This window comes from Stenella coeruleoalba, assembly GCF_951394435.1.
Source record: "Stenella coeruleoalba genome assembly, chromosome: 10".
Lineage (NCBI taxonomy): Eukaryota > Metazoa > Chordata > Mammalia > Artiodactyla > Delphinidae > Stenella > Stenella coeruleoalba.
Genome location: NC_137156.1, coordinates 22,116,237 through 22,139,929, shown reverse-complemented (window position 1 = coordinate 22,139,929; position 23,693 = coordinate 22,116,237). Strand labels below are relative to the sequence as shown.

The window sequence follows — 23,693 nt, the reverse complement described above, 5'->3', positions numbered from 1 at the left end:
CTATTTGTCTTTGGTCTCGCTCTCATAATTTAATATTCCTCTCCATCCCTGAAGCTGTTGTTTCATTCATGCCTTATGAATGCTTATGAAGAAGAGATTTTGGATTATTAGCGGGGCCTGCTAAATTAGCTGGGTGCCTAGATTAGAAAAGAAAAAGAGCCCCTTACATTGCAATGTTGAATGCATCGTTCTAGGGTTTTTTACTGCCTGTGGCTTTCCTCCATCAAATCTGGTCCTTAATATTCCAATGGAGCAAACAACCAAGATTATGAAGCATTTTAGGCCGGAAAGAAGCTGAATTTCAATGGCCTTGTGTCTCAGCTTAAGACATATCTGGAGGAAATCAAAAGGTCCAAAAACTGGGACTTGATTTGATCTCTTGCCAAGCATAATAGGAGACCCCAACTATGTTTTAAAGCTATGGTGTCAACTTCTTTTGGTTATCTGACACAGGTTTCCAATCTTTTGCCTTCCACTTCAAGTTCTATACTCCAAAGCATCAGTATCCTTCTTTGGTTCCTCTACCGCCTAGACACCCAAGGATCCAGAGCCTCAGGAAATAAAATTTATTCCCAAAGAAGTATTATCAGGAAACCTGTCGGGGAGGGGGTGTAGCTCAGTGGAAGAGCGCATGCTTTGCATGCATGAGGTCCCGGGTTCGATCCCCGGCATCTCCAGGCCTTGGTTTCACTTTTCCCTCAAACCTCAAGGAATACAGATTTAGTTCTCCTAACCCTTTTTTTCCCGTTATAGTCCTGTACACATACAAAGTAAAAACATAACCCAATGGATTCTGGTGAAGTCCCTCCTCTCTTGCTGTGAGCCTCGACCTCACCAAGACGACTTCAACAAGCAGAAGAAAGACAAAAAGGAAGTGGGAGAAAGAACGGGATGCCAACAGGAACAGTCTCGAAATCTTGGCCCTGAGATTAAAGTCATGACAACCTACACACCGAACTATCTAGAGTTCAGCCTCTGAAAACCATTTCAAATTAAAAATACTTGGTTACTACCTTACCCCTCTTATCTTCCATGTCTTGCATTCCAAGCTCAACCCATTAAACAAACAACAACAACAAAAACACTCACTCCTACGTATAGCTCAGATGGTGAAGTCTAAATACAAAGGCGGTCCCTGTTTCTACCTTGCGCTCTTCTACCACTAGCACGTGGGGATCCGGACACTGTGGCCTCCCTGCCGCGCGGTCTGAAACCTCCAATACCACCGGGATACACTAAAATCAGAAACTCAACCGCAGGACTTCTCTCAAGTGCTCCAACCGCGGAAAGAGCAGCGAGGCTCTCTGAAAACCGCGACAGTCGGACAAAACGAAGGGGATCTTCCTTCGGGAAAGCGGTCTCAGCTCACTTCTTTCACCGGGAATGGACCTGCTTGTTCCCCACGTACCCAGAGGAAGCGCAGCAGAGACGCGTAACTAACCGCCTCTCCGCCCATCTGAAACTAACGCCAACCTAAGCACTCGTCCACTTTTTTCCTCCTCCACCTTCCTGTGGCCGCTGAAGCCGCGGACTCCACGCCTGCCTTTCGTTATCGTTACCTGTATTCTGCTCTCGCACTAATCTCCCTCCTGGTGTTAACTTTCCCAAAGATATCAGCCCACTCGTCTTGGAGTCTCTAAAGCCGAGAACTGCCAAACCTGGCTGACTTTCAGAATCATCGGGGGGAGCTTTTAAACAAGGTCGATTTCTGGCTTAGCCCATCAGAGATAATTCAGAATTTCCTCCAAACCTAGTACCTGAGTTGACTGTCGGAACAAATTTTGGCTGAAGGTGGGAAGCGTCTCCCCTTTCCACAGGGACAATGAGATCTCAAGAACTAATTTGGCAACCGGCGAGCTCATTTTGCACGTCGGGCCCAGCGGCTGAACCTCCCCCCTGGTGTTCTTTCATTCAAGAAAAGGATTCCGTATATACTAAGAGGGGCAAAAATCGATGCAGCATCCTGCTGTCTGTTCTTGTCCCCAACTTGGTCTTTGTGCGTCTCAGAACCAGAGCTGCAAAAGCCCGGGAGACAAACCGATGCCGGATTTCCCAACCATGGTGCTGGCCCAGGCGTTGACAAGGGTATTGTTTTTATTAGTTTCTTCCTTTTGTTTGCCTTAGGTTTCTTCTGCTCTTTTTCCCCTTGGCTATCTCAGTGAAAACTTAGATGACTAACTTGTGATTTTTCTTTTCTTGAATGCACTGAGTGCTATAAATTTCCTTCTCAGTGCTGTTTTAATAAGTATCAGAAATTTTTAGTGCTGTCTTAGTGTATCAGAAATTTTGATACATTGTATTTTTATTTCATTCTATTTATTTTTAAATCTCCATTGAGATTCCTCTTTATTCTGTGGGTTATTTAGAGCTGTGCTGTTTAGTTTCCAAGTGTTTGAATATCTGCCTCTTATCTTTCTGTGACTAATGTGCACTGTGGTCAGAGAACACACTGTATCTTTCAATTCTATTAGATTTGTTGAGGGTTATTCTATGTCCCAGGATATGTTCTATCTTGGAATACGTTCTGATGGATTTGAAAAGAATCTATACTCTGCTTGTATTGGATGAACCATTCTATGTTGATTGGATTCCGGTGGCTGATGGCATTTTTCAAGTGGATTTGCATATTTTATCTTTCAGTTTTATCAGGTTTTTTTTTCCTTCACATATTTTGCAGCTCTGTTGTTTGGTGCATACGTATTTTGGATTACTATGCCCTTCTTGGTAGATGGGCACTTGTATCATTATATGATGTCCTTCTCTGCCTCTGATAATTTTCTTTGTTATGAAACTGACTTTATTTGACATTAATAATAGCTACTCCTGCTGTCTTTTTATTGATGTTTGCATGACATGCCTTTTTTTTTTTAATCTTCCTAACTTCAAACTGCCTATATATTTACAGGTTATATTTGAGGTGAATTTTTTTGTAGACAGACAGCATATAGTTTGGTCATGTTTTCTAATCTACCCTGTGGGTTTAATTAGTGCATTTAGACTATTTACATTTAATGTAATTATTGGTATGTAGGGCTTAAGTCCGGCATTTTATTTTTTTTGTTTTCTGTTTGTTCTCTGTTATTCTTATTGTTCACTTCTCTCTTTTTTTGTTGCCTTTTTATGGACTACTTGTATATATTTTGGAATTCCATATTCATTTATCTATACCATTATTTATTGTATCCTTCTGTATAGATTTTTAAAAGTCATTACTGTAAGAATTCCATTCTAGATATTTAACTTAGACTGTACTGGTGTACCATTTTACCAGTTCATGTGAAATGTAGCAACCTTACCTCCCTTTCTGTCACTTTACTATTCCTCACTTGTAATATGACTGTCTTAACTATTTCTTTCACATACATTTAGAACCACATCAGACAGTGTTATACTTTTGCTTCAACTTTCAAACATAATTTTAAAAGCTCAAGACAAGGAAAGTGTATTGTACTTACCATGTTTTTTTGCTTATCATGTTTTTTTCTTCCTTCCTGATATTCAATATTCCTTCTCTATCATTTCCTTTCTGTTTGGAGAACTTACTGTAGTCATTCTTTTAAGGTAGTTCTCTGGCAGCAAATTATCTTAGTTTTCCTTTATCTGAGAATATATTGATTTTCTTTTCATTCCCGAAAGATATTTTCTCCGGATATTGTATTCTGGATTGATAATTCTGTTCTTTTTTTTTTTTTTTTTTTTTTTATAATTCTGTTCTTTAAGCACTTGGAAAATGTTGTACCACTCTTTCTGACCTCTATGTTTTCTGATGAGATAGATAGCCGCTGTCATTTGAATTGTTTCTCTATACGGGTAAAGTGCTATGTGTCTCTGGTTTCAAGTCCTTTTTCTCCCTTTGTTTTTAAGAGTTCAGAAGTCTTGGCTGATTTTTTCCCCAGTCAACTGATGAAAGAGACTCTCTTCTAAAAACCACATAAAATCCATATCTTCAGGTCAGCAATCCCTATTCCAAATGACTTCCCAAGACTGTCCCTTGGGGTTGGTAAATTTATCATGTAATCATTTCACACCTATAAAGCAACCGCATAAAATCCATATCTTCAGGTCAGCAATCCCTATTCCAAATGACTTCCCAAGACTGTCCCTTGGGGTTGGTAAATTTATCACATAATCATTTCACACCTATAAAGCAATGAGCAAAGTTTCAATCAGTGTAAAATCAGGATATCATTTCCCCCAACTCTTCCTGTATGAATAAAGATAAAACAGAGGCAGTACGCCTGAACAGGGACTTGAACCCTGGACCCTCAGATTAAAAGTCTGATGCTCTACCGACTGAGCTATCCAGGCCCACAATGTTAGTTTTTCCCATAGTATCTTATCTACACACATTTGGACAATTCGTTTTATCTTTCATGTATTAGTTCCCAAGTCAGATTTCTTGGATTTTCCTCATTGCTAAGAAGATTCTGTTTGAGAGAGATGTTATAATCGTTAGGAACATTTTCCTTCCTCTTCTCTTCTTTGTCTTCCTTCTCTAGGTTTTCAGAACCAGAGATGCTGCATCCCCTAGACAAAGCATTGCCAAGTTTCAGACTACATTGCTAGACAAAGAGGGTTTCATTTCTTGCCAAGTACCTCACCTAAATTTCTCCAGGCAACACTCACACTATTTCTGTTTCTCTCCCTCTGCATTGTCTTGTACATATTTCTTGCAGCCTTTGTAGACAGAGGGAAAGAGAGTTGAAGGAGGAGGAAATTGAAGATGCAAGAAAGTGTTCCATAATGGGTCCTTTTCTGTTGATGGATGAAATTGCCCCCAAACATTCCTTTGGCAAGGGAGTCTTGGAGCTGGCTGACGGGAGGGTGGGAACCAGGTGGAACAGCTCATGCTGGCCAGGCATTCTGCCCAACGTGGTGTGGATTTACATTCTTCAGCTTCTACTGGAGCCAGTAGCTCTCCAAACAGGAAAACAGCAAGGGACCATTATCCAATCTATGCTTCTCATTGAACCCATTTCAAGAAGGAAAGAGGTTTAACTAAAACAATTTCATAGGAAACAGCAGAAGGCACTTCCTTGGTCTAACCAGGCTCATTCAGTCCAGGCCGTAGCTCTTACCCCCCACTGCTCCTGTTTGAGCTTACAGACTTTTCTCCCTGGAGGATGCGCCATTGTATCTTTGAGATGGAACAGGTCAGAACGTACCAAACTCTGAAGCTCCCTCTCCTTACACTATCATCATCCCTTCATTGCAGACTTTACTTCTTGGCTCATATTTCTCCACTGAACTTGCATCATCATTAACTTGCATCAGACTTAGGTAAGAAAGCCTTCAAAGGCTGTGTCACTTCTGATCGCCTCACCATTTATTAATTTTAAGTAACTGTTGTCAGGAACTTGATGCAGTTTTATTCCCTTTGGGTCAGGAATGTTATTAATGAGATCTTCTTTCCAATGAAGTTAGAAATTTGAAAACAGAAACCTACCACGTTTCAGCTTTCAGGTTTGAACACAGACATTTACCAACTGGCTACGTGGCCTAATGGATAAGGCATCTGATTCCGGATCAGAAGATTGAGGGTTCGAATCCCTTCGTGGTCGTTGCTTATTGCTAGGCAAGAAACGGAATCCTTTTCATTTGACTTTCTAAGGGCTGGCCTTGAGAAGAAAACATGAAATGAGGCAAGAGTCTTAAAAAACCAAAATTAGTATGCCCACTAATTACCGATACCTTGCGTTTTGTCATTGGCATCTAATCACCAGATAATACCCAGTAGTGAAATACTAATGCATGTATAGTTATTGATACCATAATGACCCTGGATTTTCTGGCTCAGAATCCTTCTGTAGAACTGGTAGACAGTGGCCAAGAAAAGGATAGGAAGGGGAAGAAAAGTTGACTGCAAACATTTCTCTGGAGAAAGCTGGGTTTCAAAGAGTTTCTATCTAGGAGTTAAGAATATGTGCTTGGAGGGCTAGGGGAGATACTAAACCCTGAACATGCACTTGCAGTCTGGACCCTCATAGTGAGAGTCTGATGCTTGTCAACTGAACTATCCAGCTCAGGAATTCAACTTATCCTGAGAATTTATTCAAAGCTAATAAGTGGATTATTCTCTAACCTTTCTACTATTTGCCTTCGTTATAAATACAGGGCACCAATATTTGAGAAATTCACCTGGCAGAGGGATCCTCCTTCTACATTCAGCATAGCTTCCTACTTAGCAAATCTGAACAAACTTGTAACAGGTAGAGATTGAATCAGTAATCAAGAACCTTCCAACAAAGTAAAGTCCAGGAGCACAAGCACATTCAGCTAAACTGCAAGACATAAGATTAACACACAAAAGTAAGTTGTTTTTCCCTACACTAGCAATGAACAATCTGAAAAGGAAATTTAAAAAACAATTCCATTTACAATAGCATCTGAAAAAATAAAATACCTAGGAAAAATTTAACCAAAGAGGTGAAAGACTTGTACACTGAAAACAACAAAACATTGCTGAAAGTAATTGAGGAAGAGGGGTAGGGAATTTCAGTGGGAAGCATCTCTGTTCCTCCATCTACTGTCTATTTCATGACTCAAAAATTATGAGAATCAACAAAAATGTCTGTCAGGTTCTTTATTTTCCCTCTTCTTTCCATCTTTTTTCCCTGTACTGAAGGTGAACTTCCTCTTAATGTTGGGGTAGGCCTCTTTTTCTTAACTGGTTTTTTTTTTTTCCTTTTTTGGCTTCATAGTGTGGATTGCAGGGATTGACCCTGCGTCCTCAGCAGTGAAAGTGCAGAGTCCTAACCACTGGACCGCCAGGGAATACCCTGGGCCTCTTTTTTTTTTTTTTTTTTGGTGGAGATTTAGGATGGACTCCCCACCCCCCCGCACTTTTCCTCTCCCATCCCATCTTCCTTTTACAAAAACAACCACCCTATGTGGAACCAAGGTCTATGGAATAGAACTGGAACAGCTGTAAAGGCAATGCACTGAATCATTGGTTTTCTTTTCGTATGAGCGGGGAAATCATGAGAAAATGAATGAAAAGGTGCAAGAAGGATTGGGTTACAGAGTAAAGAACACACATGGAATTACAGGGGTTTTACTCAAGACCTTGTATGTGGAAGGCACCTGCTTAACACGAAAAATCACCTTGCCCTAGAAATTCTTCATAACGTATCAGTGCCATTTTTGGATGGTTTTGAGAAACTGAAAGTTGGCAAGGGAAAGTCCACTGAGATAAATTTCACCAATGTAAAAATCATTAAACTAGATCCTCTCTTGCATCTCTGGTTCAATATTCTGGAACAGAAAAAGTATATTAGGCAAAACTAAGGAAATCTGAATAGATTGTAGATTCCATTTTTAAAAATGTATCAATTTGAGTTCATTAACTTGGCAAATGTATCATCCTACTGTAAGCTGTTAACGATATGGGAAACTGAATGCAGGGTATAGGGGAACTCTCTGTAATGTCCTCTCCATTTTTCTCTATATCTACAACTGTTCTAAAGTTAAACTCTTTTTATAAAATAAAATGATCTCTCTTTTAGATATACAAGAGAAGAGAACATTTAAAAGGATTTAGAGCAAAGGTTTTGCTGCAGAGAGTGAATGCATTTCTAACAGGGCTCTTGTACCAGTTAGCGCCCACATTCAACAGGAGGGTGACTTATAGGACCTATGCCACTGTCTGATTTCTATGATGATTTTAAATAACATTCAACAGAGGCTAAAACAAAAGAATAAGCATGTGATTAGTAACGTGCTCCAAACGAAAGCTGGCTTCAGTAGGCTTTTGTGTATGTATGTATACATGAAATGGGGAAAGTGAAAGAGTCTACACCAGAACCGGGTCGTGAATCCTGGGTCCTCAGACTAAGGGCCTGATACAGGTCCAATTGAGCTACCCAAGAGTACGAAGGTTTCAGTAAGAATCTATTCAAGCCAAAAACGTTTAGTCACTGCTTAACCTTTTCCTTCCACTCTTTCCCTTGTATTTTAAAGCCAAACACGCTAAAAACTAGCTGATGGCAGTTGAAATGCCCAAACACAAAACTGCGTTTGGAATTTGTTTCTAAACTCAACGCTGCATCGGGTTACGTATAACGTCGACTTTCTAAAATCTCTAATACCGGAGTCTACTGCTCCAGAGATATGCAACCACAGGTGCGCCCTTGAAGATGCTCAGCCTGTGTTTGCTGTGACAGAAAGTGGAGCAAGGCACTCTCAGAGTCACAAAATCTTGGGCAAAACGGGACGTATCTTTTTGTGGGACACACGCTTTCAAATCACTTACCTTAGGAAGGAGCCTTCTTCTCTTCCCGAGGGCCTGCAGAAAGTGTAGCAGAAGTGCCAGGCTTGGTCACTTTCTACCTCCGAGCCTCTCCATTGAGACCCATCTCCAAACTCTTCTATCTTCTTCCTCTGCTGCCTCTTTTCTTCCCCTTCATTGGCTTCATCCTTTTCCCTTCCAAGAACCAGGCCACTCTCCCTTCTCCAACACCTCTTCTGCTTATTCCACTTCCTAGCCGCTCGTCTTTCTAGTATGGTGATAGTATAACCCATCCCAGTCGGTACCTGTCCTCTCCTCCCCATTCCCTCTCCTGACAGAAGGTTTAGGATTTTATCCAAAAATCTTACCTAGCTTAACAGTCGCACCAATGTTTACCTAAAGGTGGGAGGTGTCGACGTTCTGCGCCCTGGGTACTGATGAAATTTTCAGACTTGTTCCAGGCATAGGGAAGGTTTACAGACAGCGAATTCGTTTCGCAGGTTGCGCGCAGCTTCCCTTGCGCTCTCCTCCTTGCGCAAATAATGTGATGCTGTAACAACAGGAGCGCCCACATTTCTACTCTTACCTCTGTCTGCCGCCACTCTTGTGTTGTCTGCAAAACCAGAGCAATAGCGTCGCCGTAACAAAGCTGCTGTCACGTCCCGAGTGCAGATGCCGAATGCAGTGGTTTGCAAGAGCACGCAAGACTGCCTGAGACACATACTTGTCGCTCTTTGTTTCGGTCAAGTATTGTGAATTAATTCACCTCTTGTCTTAACTTCACACCTGGACCTACATTCCCTCGGCTGCACTCACGGAGCGCGCCTTTGTATCCCCAGCGCTACGTTTTGCATTTTTGGCAGCTTCGTGGGCAGAGGAGGACTTTCTAAAGAAGGGAGAATCTAAAGACATAACAGAAGATTCAGTTCTGGGACTCTCCCTCGTGGTGGACTAGAACTGACACAAGAGGCAGTTGGCTAAAAGTTCGTGATGGGGAGGAGGATTGTGGGAAGACCTAAGGGTTTTTCGGTCCAGAATGCATTTCTCTTTTTCCTGCCCTAGCTGTGAGACAGGAGTCAGTCCTGAGGTTTCAGAAACAGAGGAACTGAACATAATGGACTTTGGCTTGCCAACACCGTCATACAGTGATAAATAAATAACATGGGACAATAGGAAAATGAACTTACGGTGTGGGGGGGTGTAGCTCAGTGGTAGAGCGCGTGCTTAGCATGCACGAGGCCCTGGGTTCAATCCCCAGCACCTCCATTTGTCCTCAACTCCCTCACAGCTGAGGTCCTTCTCGGTTTTCTTTGTGTAGACCTTAACTTTTGTAGCCTTCGGTTAATCATGTGACTATGGGCCTTGACATTCCTTGGATCTCCCAACCTGACTACTTCAGTACAATAAAGCCAGGAACCAAGTTAAGTACAGAAACTGCTCGCTCAGAATCAGTCTCCTGAAGGCGGAGCACCGAGTATGCCACGTAGGGTCCATTCTCCTTTGCTGCATTTTTTTCATTATTATTAAGGAGCAGGGAAGAAAAAGACAGACTGAAAGAGAAAAGGGGGAAGGGGGCCTTTGGGAAAATTCTTTTAGATTACCCCTCCCACCTCCCATCCCGTCTTCCTCTCAGCTGGTTTGTGTCAATGGACAGGCTGCGGGCTCCAGAGGAAATTTTCCTTCTCCTTTTCCTTTCCCCACTCGCCCCTGCGCTTTCACCACACATCGAACCTTGGTTGGGCAGCAAAAGGTCGGTCCAATCACCAGCGATGGAGCTCTGTGTTCCCAGGTTTTTCTCGGTGAAGGAGTGTTTAAGATACTGTCCATGGGAAAGACGCTTCTCACGAAACTCAGAGGCTTCCAAAATCCGTAGTTGAAGAAGTTATTTCCAGTGTTGGAAAGGGCAGCTAGTCTCTCTCAAAGCCAGACTCGGGCAAAAAGGGTTGCTCCTTCCTGTGGCACAAACGCTTTTAAGCCCGCTTCCCTTAGGAGGAAGATAACCTTCTGGTTTCCTGCATCCCTAGAGGGAGCAGAGGAGACAGAGGCAACGCGGGCGCAAATTACCTCCCGGGCCAACCAAATAGTGGGCATCGTAAAGACCTAGTCCCAAGCCTTCTTTCGCCCTTTCCTCTTTTAGTTCCCCCTCCCCAACCGCAGCCACCTGCCTCCTCCTACCCCACCCCACCCCCATCCACTTTCTTCATCACCTGCTGCTTCACCTTCTCCTTCACTTTCCCTTCCCGTCTCTCCTTTCATTCTGTTTCACCACTTCCTCCAGGCTAGTTGTTTCCAAGCAGCTCACTTCAGTTCCCGCAGCTCCACTTTCTTGATTAACAGTTCTCAAACCTGGATGATCAACAAAATCATCTGGGGAGGCATTTCCATCCTATAGATCTCCACCCCCCCCCCATCCCGTGATTCTGGGTGCACTCAGGAGCTACAAGGTAGAAATGGGCATACGTATATTTACAAAGTTATCCGACGGTTTCCCAGGTTCGGGAACATTGCATTCTAGTCTAAAACCTTTTATCTCTGTGTTGGTGAGTCGCTTCAGGCTGCCTATATTATTCATCAAGTTACTTTTAAAAGTCGTTTCACCTCTAAGCTCCCACTTCAGCGACTTTCCAGAGCCAACTAAGCCTCATTCGGGCTTTTTTTTTTTTGAGGGGGAGGAGCAGAGGAGGAATGGAAGAGTTGATATATATGTAATTGATTCCGATATTCAGGAAAATACAGATTTCCCACTCGTGAGAAAAAGTAAAAGAGAAGACACAATGATTTAGGATTACTCCTAAAACTCACCTTTGGTCACCACAGATTTTGGCAACAGGAGGAAAGTGTCTATTCCTTGCATCTCTGTGATGGCTGAGGTTTGAGTATTTGTCCAAGAGCATCGGGTTGGAGCGGGAAGGTTCTTATAAAAGTTTAATTTGCTTCGCCGTTCTTGCTTAGCCTCCGAAGTGTCTCCCTTAAGCGTCATTGTGGATCTCAGAAACAGAACTGCACAGTCCCCAAGACAAAGCCACCGAGGTGCAGGGCTCCAGAGTTTGGAGTTTCGCTGGGCTCCAGAGTTTGCTAGAGTGACCTGTTTTCTTTCCAGCTGGATCTAAATTCCCCAGGGAACTTTTCAGGTTCTGCTCCTTTGCACCCTTGTTCTAGCATTTCCAGCTGGGGTTGACAGCCAGAAGCATTAGAGGTGCAGGGCCCCCCGATGTGATGACGTGGGATCTGCCTTCTGGTGGAGGCCACCGGGAGAAGGAATTCAGAGTTCCAGCCTGAAGCCACTTGAGTTAACATGGGCTATGCATGGCCATGGCTGAGGATTCACAGCCCTAGGGTTTAGATACTCCCTTCTCCTGGAAAAACAGATCCAAAATATGTATTCCCTCATGGGTTACAGTGGCCAGAGTACTGTTCTTTATGGGGACTTCTTATGTCTCATGGCTTTTGACAGCTGCCTGAGAGATTCCCTAAGGCAGAAGGAGGGCTCCATGCTAAATACAGTGAGGCTTAAAGAGCAAAAGGAATAATGTCCTGAGAATCCGTGTTTGGCAAAATGGGAAAAGGTGGTCTAAGCTGTTTTTCACTGCTTTGTCTACTCTCCCATGTTAGAAGTCTAGAGAATGAGAGTGAAATAGAAGGAAAACTCATTCACTTAATCTTTGCCCTGAAATGGTTTAGACAGCAGCTTGACAACAACATACTTGGATGGAGGCAGCCCAGAGATAGCCCTGGTAGGAAGGGAGCTTAGTGGCTTGGCTGGTTTGAGCATCTGTCCAGGGTTTGAGTCCCAGAGGAAGCTGAGCTTGTGACTGATCCCTGCTTTCTCTTGATCTTGAAGGACCTAGGAGAAACATGATTTTAGTTTCTCCAAATGAGGGAAAATAGATGTCATTTAAAAAATTTTGACTTCACGTTTTAAAACATCCTTTTCAAATACAAAAGTTATCATGCAGAGGTTTTGGTAAAGAAAAATGGAACCGTTTTTGTGCATTCACCCAACACTCGACTTGCACAGAGAACAAAGTGCAGAGCAATGATATTCTGTAGTTTGTACTGATTCTTAAACGAGTTGTTTCTGTTTGTTGTTTCTGTTTGTTTGCTTGTTTTGTTAAATACAAGCAAATTATATATCTATTCTTACTTCCACCCAAACACCTTTGGCCACATCTTCCTCTGGGACATCAGCGTGGTGTTACATGAGGTGTTGTTAATTCATTTAATGATTTAAGAACAGAAAAGTGAAGTTCAGCAAGGAAGTGTAGAAAGTAAGGAATCTAAATCCGCTGTTTGCAGGGTTTCTGAGATTTACTTCAGCTAGGTGTTTTGGTTGAGGGGATGGTGGGGAGTTAGTGGGTGTCTTCTAGTATATATTTTGTGTAAATTTCCTGTGGAAGTTGATTTAACATGGAATACAAATGACTGTGCTGCCCAAACCTAGGATCTAACCTTTAAAATCCGTTGGTCACTTGCTCATCTAAGCTATTCCAGCGAGCGTGAGCTAGTTCTTCAGTCTTCCAAATCATGTTTTAAACGTTCACGTGGCGAAGGCTTTGGTAAATGTCACCTTACCTTGGGCCAACGTCCACCCACTCACTCACCAAAAAATACTTGGGGTCTGTGCCCTGCACCTCCGTTGCTTATCTCGGATTCCCTGCTCCAGGGCCCGTGGAGTAGAAATGGTATAATATCGAAGGGAATCCATTGGACTACGTATTTTTTTAAATGGGAGCAGAGGAAACATGGCAAAATGTATGACAAAAATGAAAGGGGACGATGAGGAAAAAACCTAGATGGAGGAGCCGGGGGTTGAACCCGGGACTTCGTGCATGCGAAGCACGCGCTCTACCACTGAGCTACACCCCCTCCTGCAGGAGCTCCTTGGGGATCATTTATAAAATACTACTTTTATTTTGAGATTGGCTTTATTTTCTAATGGAGAAAATCCACTGGGTTAAATCCCACCATTTGTGAAATTACTAAACTGGATATTGTCTAGCGGCTTCACTCAGGTTACAGTCCGACTGACACAGTCTCTGATTCTAGGACTTTCCTACTTCTGTTAGCCTGCTGCAAGGTCCACTCAGAAGAAACTACGTGAAAATTACTTTCTTTCGCCTGGAAAAGTCACAGATTTCCAACACAAATCTCCAGCAGTACTGGCTCAGATGAAATGCTTTTCAGCCCAGAGGCAGCCGAATTGAATTCCACACCAGGTTGGGTCAGAAGACGGCCAACAAACATCCTTTATCCAGCTGACACTCATTGTTTGCTCACGCATCACCACATGTTCTGAGATTGTTTTCAGTTCTGGTTCCACATCTCCCCACCTCTTGAGGATTATGTCTACAAAGGATTTCAGGGGGGAAAAAAATCTTTAGTTCTATCAACTAAAAAAAATCTAAAGTTCTATCAACTTAAAAAAAAAAGCTGTCATGGGAATTCCCTTGGTGGTCCAGTGGTTAGGACTTCACGCTTTCGCTGCCGAGGGCGCAGTTTCAGTCCTTGGTGGGGGAGTTAGGATCCTGCAAGCCACGCAGCACAGTAAAAGAAAAAAAAAAAAAAAAGAAAAAAGAAAAGAAAAAAGTTACATTTTTCTAGACTGGGGGAATGAAAGGACAAACACAAGGCAGCGAAACAACATTGGGGAACCTAGCAACTGTCAAACTGCTTTCCCTGAAGGAACCCATTATCACAGTGGGAAAACCTGCAATTCTTCAGAACATGAAAATTCGAGGAGGTCCTGGGTAACTCAAAGCTGATAGTATTGGCCGCGTGGGAAAGAGCAGAGGTAATAGCTCTTTTCTCACTGGGATGCTTTCAGCTTTGTATAAGGCCAATGACCTTCATGAGTCCAGAGCCCTAAACTACTTTATCATGATCTTCATATGATACTGATGGAAGTAATCCAGGAAGCTTTTCATTTAATGGCTTGAAAATACCGGACGTAAGTGTTTATTGGTGAAGGCAGGGACGACTGGAGGCACGCAATTCCAATTCTTGCCTTAGCCCTCTAAGCCCTTTTCTTGAGAAAGTGAATTCAGAAGCATTTGTATTAGGGTGACATGTTACAGGAAGGAGAATTTGTTTTGACACAAACTGTGGGCTTTTCAAATCATGGGGAGGGAATCCTGATTTTAGTTCAGCCTTTTAGAGCTCTTCCAACTAAGCTATGTTGACCAAATCTCTACTGTCATCAGCACTAATAATTTTCTCCACTTTCAAGTTTGGAAAGCACAGCAACCCTTGAGAGATGTTGTTCCCTTTTTCCCTCACTTTGAGAAAGTTGGTGTTTGATATCCTGCCACATGTGGTAATTAGTTTCAACTACTAGCAACAATGGGTGTGGGAGGGAGTGAGGAGAGAAAATCAGTGGGTAGGTTTTCTGTTCCTCAGTCTTCAGTCTTAATTGACATAGGCAGAGCCGAGAACACAAAGGAATCCATTAACAAAAATTGACTATGAGCCTCTTTTCCTTTCCTTTGTATCTTTTTCTTTCCTTTTCCTGGGTAAACTGTGATATGGAACAAAAGGGAGCATGGGCTCACTCTCTTATTTCTTCTTATCTTACTTGTGGTGATGCAGTTAGGTTGGTAGATGCCAGAGTCATAGAGTTGAAATAGATCAGCTTAAAAGCAATCTTTTGGGTAATGGATTTACTTTGGATGTGAGCAGGGGAAAAAAAATGACTAAAGAATTTTTTTTGATGGGGAAATTTGGATGTGTTCTTGAAATATAGTATTCGTGAGGAAAGGGAAAAGCAACAATGGAGTCCAAGATTACCTGGATTCTCCTGCATGCTTAGCTTATGCTCTACCAGTGAGCTACACAACCAGATAGACCCTATACTTCAGTAAATCTATAACTGATGATTGCCCTGCTTCTTATTGAGGAGTCATTTTTCCTTTTCCCCTACATTGTTTCCAACTTTTATTTGGAAGCCAGATGGAACTTGGCTTTCTTCTAGGAAGGTCTTTAGAGCATGTTAGGGTGTTCCTTCACTTCTCACATCCTGCCATTGGCTTCAACTAGCTTCTGAAAAGCAGGACCTTGAGGGGCAAATCCAGGGCAGCAATAGAATGAGAAAGTCATAAATGTATACAATCCAGTGGTGTTTTGCTCTGTCTTAATCTAGACTGAAAGACAACTTCGGAGGTGCTTTCAAGGGTCCGCCAGACAAATAAAACAGTGAATTGAATGACGAAAGGCAAGGGAGAAATTTGATGTAACATGGTAGAACAACACAGGATTTGGACTCTTACTGGAGTCCAATACTTAGTACTTAGGAAGACTTACAGGTAGATTGGATTATGCAGACAGTGATGCCTTTCACAAAGCTAATAAAAACAGGGGAAGTGGTGGGAATTCTGTTTGTTGTTGTTATTGGTTTGTTGATTTATTTTTGCGTCGGGAGCATAAGACGGGGTAATAAAGGGGTAACGTTGAGTTTGGGTTTTGGTATGACATATTTTAAATGCCTACAAGATGGCCTCTTGAGGATGTCTACCTACACACATTATAACCTGAATCTGGAATTCTGTGGACATCTCTGAACCTCAAGTTTGGACATGTGGCTAGGAGTAGAAAGACTCCAAAGAGTAGGTAGAGTGAGAACTTAAAGTTATGCATACAGACATGTAGGTAACGGGACTTCCCTGGAGGCCCAGTGGTTAAGACTCGGTGCTTCCGCTGCAGGAGTCACGGGTTCAGTCCCTCGTTGCGGGATTAAAATGCTGCGTGGCACGGCCAAAAAAAAATACGAATAGATAAGGAGGTTATTGTTAGGGCTTGTGAAAAACAAAGAAATGAGATTGCTCCTAGGCTGATCTCATTCTTCTTTGATTTATACTGGTTATTGTTATGGTCCTAAAGTTTCCTTAGAAGACCAATAAAAGTCCCATTTTCTGCCATCAGCTTCCACATAAAGTGATTATCTGTGCAGAAATTGCAGATCTCTTAAGCTGTCTGTAAAAGGAAACAGCATCAATTCCACCAGTCCCCAAAGGACAACCTTTGAGCAGAAATACTGTCCACGGGGTCTGGTTTATTGAAAAGGAACGTCTCCTGCCTCCACCGCACCCACTTGCTGCTGAGCATCTGCTTCTCAGCGTTTTGAGAATTCAGTGGAAAGGATGGGAAGGGAACAAAGAGATGGCTGACTTTTTAGAAACCAAGACCTCTCCATTACTTGAATTTATCTGAAAGTCAAGTGTTCTCTAGGGCAGGGGATGAACATCACTTTGTCTCCAAAATTAAAGCAGGTTGGTGGTGGGGCTTTCTTTATTTTGTCTTTTTCTGGGCTCTTACTGGAGAAACAGAAGTCCTTGTTCGAATTCATGTGTTCTATTCCAGGTATGTGATAAAAGTTCATGAATAGTCGTGTGTCTAAGGCATTTGGTTTGCAGTTCAAAGTGTTTTTCCAGGGACGGTTGGAATCCTGCTCACAGCACCCTAATTTTTCACGTGGCTACTGTCTTTAGGATTAGTTATTCTGGCCAAAGAAATTGCACACGGGTTTCTTTCTTTTTCTTTTTTCCCGTCTTACTTTGGATCTTCCTTCTCTTAAGTAGTATGGTAAAATGGTAGTTCAGGTGAAAAAGCTGGTTAAATTGGGGACATTCGCGGATGTGGAATAAGCCTGTTCTTTTTTTTTTTTTCCTTCTCTTGTTTATTCCTTCTGCTGTCCCAGCAATCATGTTTACTTTCCATGTGAGCAGGGGGAAAAAAGTGACGAAAGGTGGAAAAGTAGGAGAGCAGATTCCGCGGGACTGAAGGAATGTAAAAATATAAAATATATTGGGGAGCAGAAAACGAAGTGCTCGTGGAGGTGCCGGGGATTGAACCCGGGGCCTCATACATGCAAAGCATGCGCTCTACCACTGAGCTACACCCCCGAGTAGTAGTGGACTCTTTTTTTGATATATTAGGAAATATGCCCATTTTCCGTATTCTTTGGCAAAGCTATTTTCTTTTGTCAGAAAATTTATTCTGTTAACTCCACTATTTCTACAGTTTTTAAATTAGATTTTTTTGGTGGATGTCTATGCTCAAGAATAGTAAATTCTAAAAACAAAAAAAAAGAATAGTAAATTCTAAACCCAAATTTTTACCTTTCCTGCTCGTGGTTTCTTCTCAGCCGGGTCAGTCCTCTCCAAGACCTTCTCACCTGGGCCAAAAGACAGAGTAGATGGAAGAGCATAAAAGAAAGGAAATTATCACCTTTTATCATCACTCGAAATCATCACAGGAAACAAAAAACTGATCCCACGTTCACAAAAATTAATCTGTTTCTCAGCATCTTTGAAGATTATGCAAGAACGAACAAAAAGAAGAAAAAATAAGGGACTCTAAGAAATTAAATTTTTTTTTCTGTAATTTTCTGAGCTGTGTCGGAGTAGCAGAGAGGCTTTCTAGAGAATCCCTATTACTTCTCTTCTCTCTCCACCTACCATCCCACATTGCCAGGAATTGGATGCAAGCACCATACATGGAAGACATTCCAAACTTTTGGGGGTGGGTAAGTATATTGGACAATTAGACAGCAACACTTGCAGAGTCTGAAACATTCTAAAAACGGGTTGAAAACAATCTCAGTTTTGAAAAATGTGTCAGAGAAGTTTATATTTAAGGACCCGAAATAGCCCAGCTGAGAGAGCATTAGACTGAAGATCTAAAGGTCCCTGGTTCAATCCCTGGTTTCGGCAAGTCTGAGTGTTTCAGCCTACAGCCGGTAGGAGGGGCAATCTTAGCAACTCCCGCGACGTAGTACCTGAAACTCCAATCTTTAAATTGAGGTCTTGTAATTGATGTCACATGAGCAAAGGAAATGTCCGGCATTCCTTGCTTCTCCCGTATGCGTGCGACTGCAATGGCCTGTGAGTTTTGAATTTTGATTCATCTTTAATGAATAGTAAAATTCGTTCTTATAATTTACGATGCTATTTTCCCTTAATAATAATGACATCAAATGGCAAATTAAGAAATACCATAACACGTCGAGAGAGCGAGGAAGAAAAAAAGCTAAATTTATGTTTTATTATCTTTACCGGCATCTTTCCCTGTTTTTTGGGTAAGGGACCCTACATTTTCATTTTGCCCTGGTCCCGTACATTATGCAGCCGGCCCTGACCAACATTAAATCGACATTCTATGCTTTCACAAATTTCTTGGGCTAATTACATCTTACCTCCACACCCACTCTCAGTCTTCCCACACACCTATCATTGAATTATAATCTCGAGCACTGGCGAGTTTCGTATTAAAATCCACGCCCAGAGTCTACAGTGCCTCTCTGAATTTCAATTCGTTGTTCTTAATTCTTTACATGAAATTAGGATTGGGATACCTGAGATAACATTGCAAGGAAAATCCCAAGGGAAGATGTATTTCCAATAGGAAACATTAAGAAAATAGGCAGTACACTAAAATCAGTCCTGCTCTTTGCTTTCTTAATATAGTCCTGCGTTGTGCGGATGTAACAAACTCAGTTCCATTTTGTTTCCAAAGCCGTTGGAAACTACCTATTAATGGGTGGCTGGTAGGCTGCTGGTAGGAAAAACCCCGCCAAAGTCGAATTTTAAGAGAGCAAAAGATGCACTCGGAGAAACAGACAGGTCACACCTAGAGAGGCCCCGCTGGGATTCGAACCCAGGATCTCCTGTTTACTAGACAGGCGCTTTAACCAACTAAGCCACGGAGCCCACGCTGTAAGTTTGTTAGGGTTTTCTTCTGTCAGAGAATGCATTTGTATTGCTGTATTTCAGAATAGGACCTGAGACGGGAACTATATATTCATCTCTTTTTAATAATAAGACATCTTTTCGTGGACTTTCATACTCTTGGCTTTTGACTGGGGTCAGAGCCACCCAACCAATGAATAACAGCTTTGACCCAAGCGTTATTCATCTGTCTTTTTTCCTTTCGCTCTGCATGACCTCACTGTATTTGGCGTGGAGCCTCGATACTGCCTCAGGGAAACTCAGGCAGAAAAGTTCAAGCAAGATAGAAAGGCAGAGACTATGCGTAGATTTCCTCAGAAAGCACTGGGCCACTGACTTTGGTAAACTGCAAGGAAATCAATATTCCGAGTGAACCATTTTCTCCAGGAGACGAAACTAGCAAAACCATAAAGGCTCAAAATCTACCTCATCCACCTGTGGTCAGGGTTACTTCAACCTCTCCGTGCTGGCGTCTGAGAGTCCCCACGCTTCGCCACGGGCATCTGGGTTGGTTTCTCCTTCTCTGGAAAAGGCCCTGCACTACCAGGTCTTTCCCACATCTTTACACCGGTATCCCTGCCCTCCACTGCTCCTGTCTGGCAGAACCGCGGCTGACAAAGCTGGGCAGAAACTTCGAAGAGGAAAATAAAGTTGCCTCAGGAAATAAAGGTCCAGTTGGAGAGAGGACACAAAACCACCAGGAGCTAAATGAAGACGAGACAAGGCAAGACAGTCCCTGCTTGCAAATCTCTTGGCCCAGCAGGTGATCGGGAACCCTGTGGTGGGATCCTAAAGACCTGGTTCTGAAAACCTCAGAATAGACCGTCCCATCAAATACTGCGACTGTGTTAAGCAGTCTTCTACCAAAAGAAGACAACAGGAGGGGGATGATACATGGCTTGGGGACATGACCTGAAAATGAAAAGCAAATTAACTTTTTGTCACACCCTTCATGCAACTGAACAATTCCCCAAACCTTAAAACCAATAAAGCTCAAAGTAGACGCTATTGCCTTTAGCCAAATTTTGACCTGTCAGTCAACCCAGATACGAATTTAAGATTCTTTTTTTTAATTTTAAGGTAACCCTAAATCATTTCATTTTCTGTCTTACTTTGAAGTTTCATTCCGACCTCTCTTACGGGTGTGAGGTCCTATCTTCCTGAGGACAGAAATAACATAACTAACTCTCCAGTTCCTCTGTACCACAGGTCAGTTCCCCTCTCTGCCCATTAACAAGACAGAAACTCAACTGGCTCTGGGGATGTCACTGGAAATATATATGAAAATATATCAATATTTCTTAATATATTAAATAAAAATTTAAATATATTAACATTAATGTTATGATAAATAGCAAAGTCAACCACAAGCAACCTTCCAAGGTAGAGAGAAAAAGGTACATAAATGTTGTAAACGAATGTCAGTAGTACCCAGACCTGGGGAATGGCTTGAGAACTTGATGAAAGTATAGATTCCTGGGCCCACACACACCTCCTAAATGAATTAAAAATAAGGCAGGAATCTTTATAATTTAAAATCTTCTTCATATTTTACAGATGGCCAGCCAGGTTAGAGAACCACCATTGGTCTAGAAAGTTAAGTGAGTGGAAGTAAGACAATCTGGTGACAAACTTCATCCGGAAGTGGTGGTTAGGGAGGGAGAGGGGTGGGCAGAATGATTCCTGGGTTCTTGAAGAAAGGTAGGCAACAGAGGTTGAGGGATTTACCATAGTAACTTTTTAAAATAATCAGGCTTGGCTTAGAAACAATAGTAATGAGACAGTTTTTAAAAAGAGAGAATTATAAAATTTTGGGCCGGGGGAGGGAAATGATGATTATTTGCACATGATAAAAAGAAAATGAAATAATGAGCTTTGATTCCAAAAGTTTAATGCTGACTTCCTTGGAAAGTAACCACCAGTCTTCAAAGCTTGTTAATGGTTCCATAAAACTCCTTTTATTTTGGGTCTGTTACCCAGATACCAGATTCTAATATTGTCAGTAGGGTGTTACAATTCATTCTGTTGGCATCTTCCTTATCTGGCCAAAGAATTATCAATGATTAAAAAAAGCTAGCTGATTTGTTGTCTTAAAATTTTGTAACAGAAAGGTTAGTTTTTAACAGTTTAATGCCACGACATGAATGCATGAACTCAACCCCATTGGGCAGCCTGGAATGGAACCCCACCTATGCTGAATCAGAAGTTCCAGCTGTCGCTCATGCACTATCACATTCTGAGATTGTTCTCAGTTCTTACTACACACTTCATCTTGTGAGTTTTGTTACAAATAGCATCAGAACAAAACTTCAGAAATGCACCTACTCTTCATTTTCGTTTGAAGGAGGGCAATTTTTAAGAACAGATACGGGGCAGCAGAGTAAGAGTAGTAGAGAGAACAAAGCCCTCACATTCCTTTCCCTCTGAGAATGCAATGACTGACAGGAAAGATTGGCACAGAAATTTGAAAGAATAAAATTAAATAGCTGAAACCTCTGAGATGGGATCACTTTTGTCTATGCAGCTGATGATGGCCATTTTTCCCCCAAAGCCTTTCAACTTTAGCTGCTGGCTTCTCCAGTATTTTCTGTGTGATTTTCTGACATGTACCTGGCAGGGTTTCCTTAATATATTTATATATGATGACAAAGCATGGAATTTCAATTCCACCCCCCATTTCAGCCCCCTAGACAATTCACTTCAAGGATGGAGGAGGGTGTCTGTGGTCAGGAAGCTTCTACATGCGAATTGGGAAAGAATTATTGACTAAACATGACCATCGCCACCATACTATGGGAACAGATACGAGTACTCTCGTGCTAAAGGATCTCTCAATCTAGCTATTTCAGTCACACTAGAAAACTCTACACTTACTGACTCAAACACTCATTTTAATGAATTGAGGTTTGGATAACAACAGCATTCTTATGAGAAGTGGATTTATTGTGCAACGTCTACCCATGCAAGGTAGAACTGAGATCTGTAGACTTCAATGTCTGGTGACTGCACTGAGTTGCCCTCAGTGGAGCCTGGAAGATAAGGAGGGAGTGGAAGAAAATTAGTGGGCAGGCTTTCTGCTCCTCAGAAACCTGTCTCTCAAGAAAGGCACAGCTGAGAAAATAGGGGTAGGAAGTTGTGCATGGTCCTCTTATTTTTTTCTCTTCCCATTCTTCCCCCCCTCCCCCTCCCATCCTCAATTATTTTTGCAAATGAATCATTTACTGGCTTGTGAATGTGCATTTGGTATGTTTACTGCCCTGGGTGAACAGTATCTTCCTTTGTTATCCCGCTCCACGCAGCCTTCCTTGTTCTGACACAATCAGGTTCGGTAATGGACTCCAAAGCCCTTGGGGTAGAAATGCTTGAGTGCTTAAAGCAACCAACTAAATTAGATAAGTAGTCTCCCTTGAATGTGAGCAGGAAAAGATGAGTAGAGAAATGCAAAAGCAAAAGTAAGAAAAAACCAAAAAAAAGAGAAGAGGTTCTGACATGGTCAGGAAAATGCAGCTGTGAAATGCGAGCATGGAGATAGGGAAGATTAAACCTAGGACTTCTTCCATGCTCCGTAATCTCGCCACAACTCAGCTACATCCACCCGGACATGTGGCTGCTGAGAAAAAGTTTTTGACTAATTACCTTCCTTTTCTGGATGTCTTCGAGGATCTAATAGTTGGCAGAAGAGTTTAGTCTGTTCAGTTCCTTTATTTTGTGAAGCTCCTACTCTGAATCTGGTCTTGTGGCTACATCAAGAGAAGGGGCACTGCAGCCCAGATGAAAAGACACTTGGTCTTCCCAAAGTTAGCTGGCTCTGAGGTCTGCTTGCCAAGGGACTGCCTGAGTAGCAGTTCCATCCACCCAAAGAGAGAAGCCCATTATGGAACCTACCCTTGTATCTTCAAATGCTCACTCCTTCAACTTTCTTCCCCTCTGCTTACACAGCCGGCAATAAAAATGAGAAACATAATGCAGAGGGATGTGAGGAAGAGTAGCGTGCTTCCTTGAGAATTTAACTGCATATGGGGAAATTAGAGACAAAGGATGAATTCACAATACTTGTGGCGAAATGAAACACTTCCGTTTCAGGCAGTGACATTTTCTAGTGGATGCTACAGCTCTGGTTCTTGAAGACAGAAAGAAAGGAGGAGGAAAACAAAGTATTCCTGAGAGCTAGCTATTATAGAGTTTTTTCAAATGGAGTTTTCTCTGCAATGAAGAGAATGCAGAGGAGATTTCCACTAGGACGAGATCTACCAAATGAATTAGTTGTTTATATGTGCAGTACCTAGATCTATAAGTTTGGGTAGTTCGCTAGTTAAGCTTTCAAATTTTTAGCTGGGGAAACAACGTTCGAATCCCTAGCAGTTTAGTATTGCAATGTTCGCACTTGTTCTGTAGTTATTGGGGAAGGCGGGGCGGCCGGGATATGACTCCAGTTATTTTTAACTGGCAGAAAGCAACTGAAATCTTGCCTGCTCTTAAAGTTCTGAGTATTTGCATGGGATCCTTTACCCTAGTGGCTGATAAACTATTGCCTGCGAGCTAAGAATGATTTTGGAACGTTTCACGAATTTGCGTGTCACCCTTACGCAATGGGTCATGCTCACCTTCTCTGTATCTTTCCAATTTTAGTATATGTGCTGCCGAAGTATGTGAGCACCGTTTTTTATTTTAAAAGATTGAAAAATAAAACGAAGGATAGTATTTTGTGACACGTGAAGTTTATATGAAATTCAAATTTCGGTGTCCAT

The 23,693-nt window shown here is 42.1% G+C and overlaps 1 protein-coding gene across 4 annotated transcripts in view; it reads left to right on the top strand.

Moving 5' to 3' along the window:
• SCAND3 (SCAN domain containing 3) overlaps positions 1-23,693 on the top strand; it is a 142,804-nt gene that overhangs the window by 35,199 nt on the left and 83,912 nt on the right. The window contains exon 1 of one of the 4 annotated variants that reach the window (XM_079933053.1): positions 3,483-3,950. The exons of the other annotated variants lie outside the window; for them this stretch is intronic. The gene's annotated coding sequence lies outside the window, so the exon portion shown is untranslated. Of the gene's footprint in view, positions 1-3,482; positions 3,951-23,693 lie in introns of those variants that run through there. 4 annotated transcript variants of the gene reach the window in all.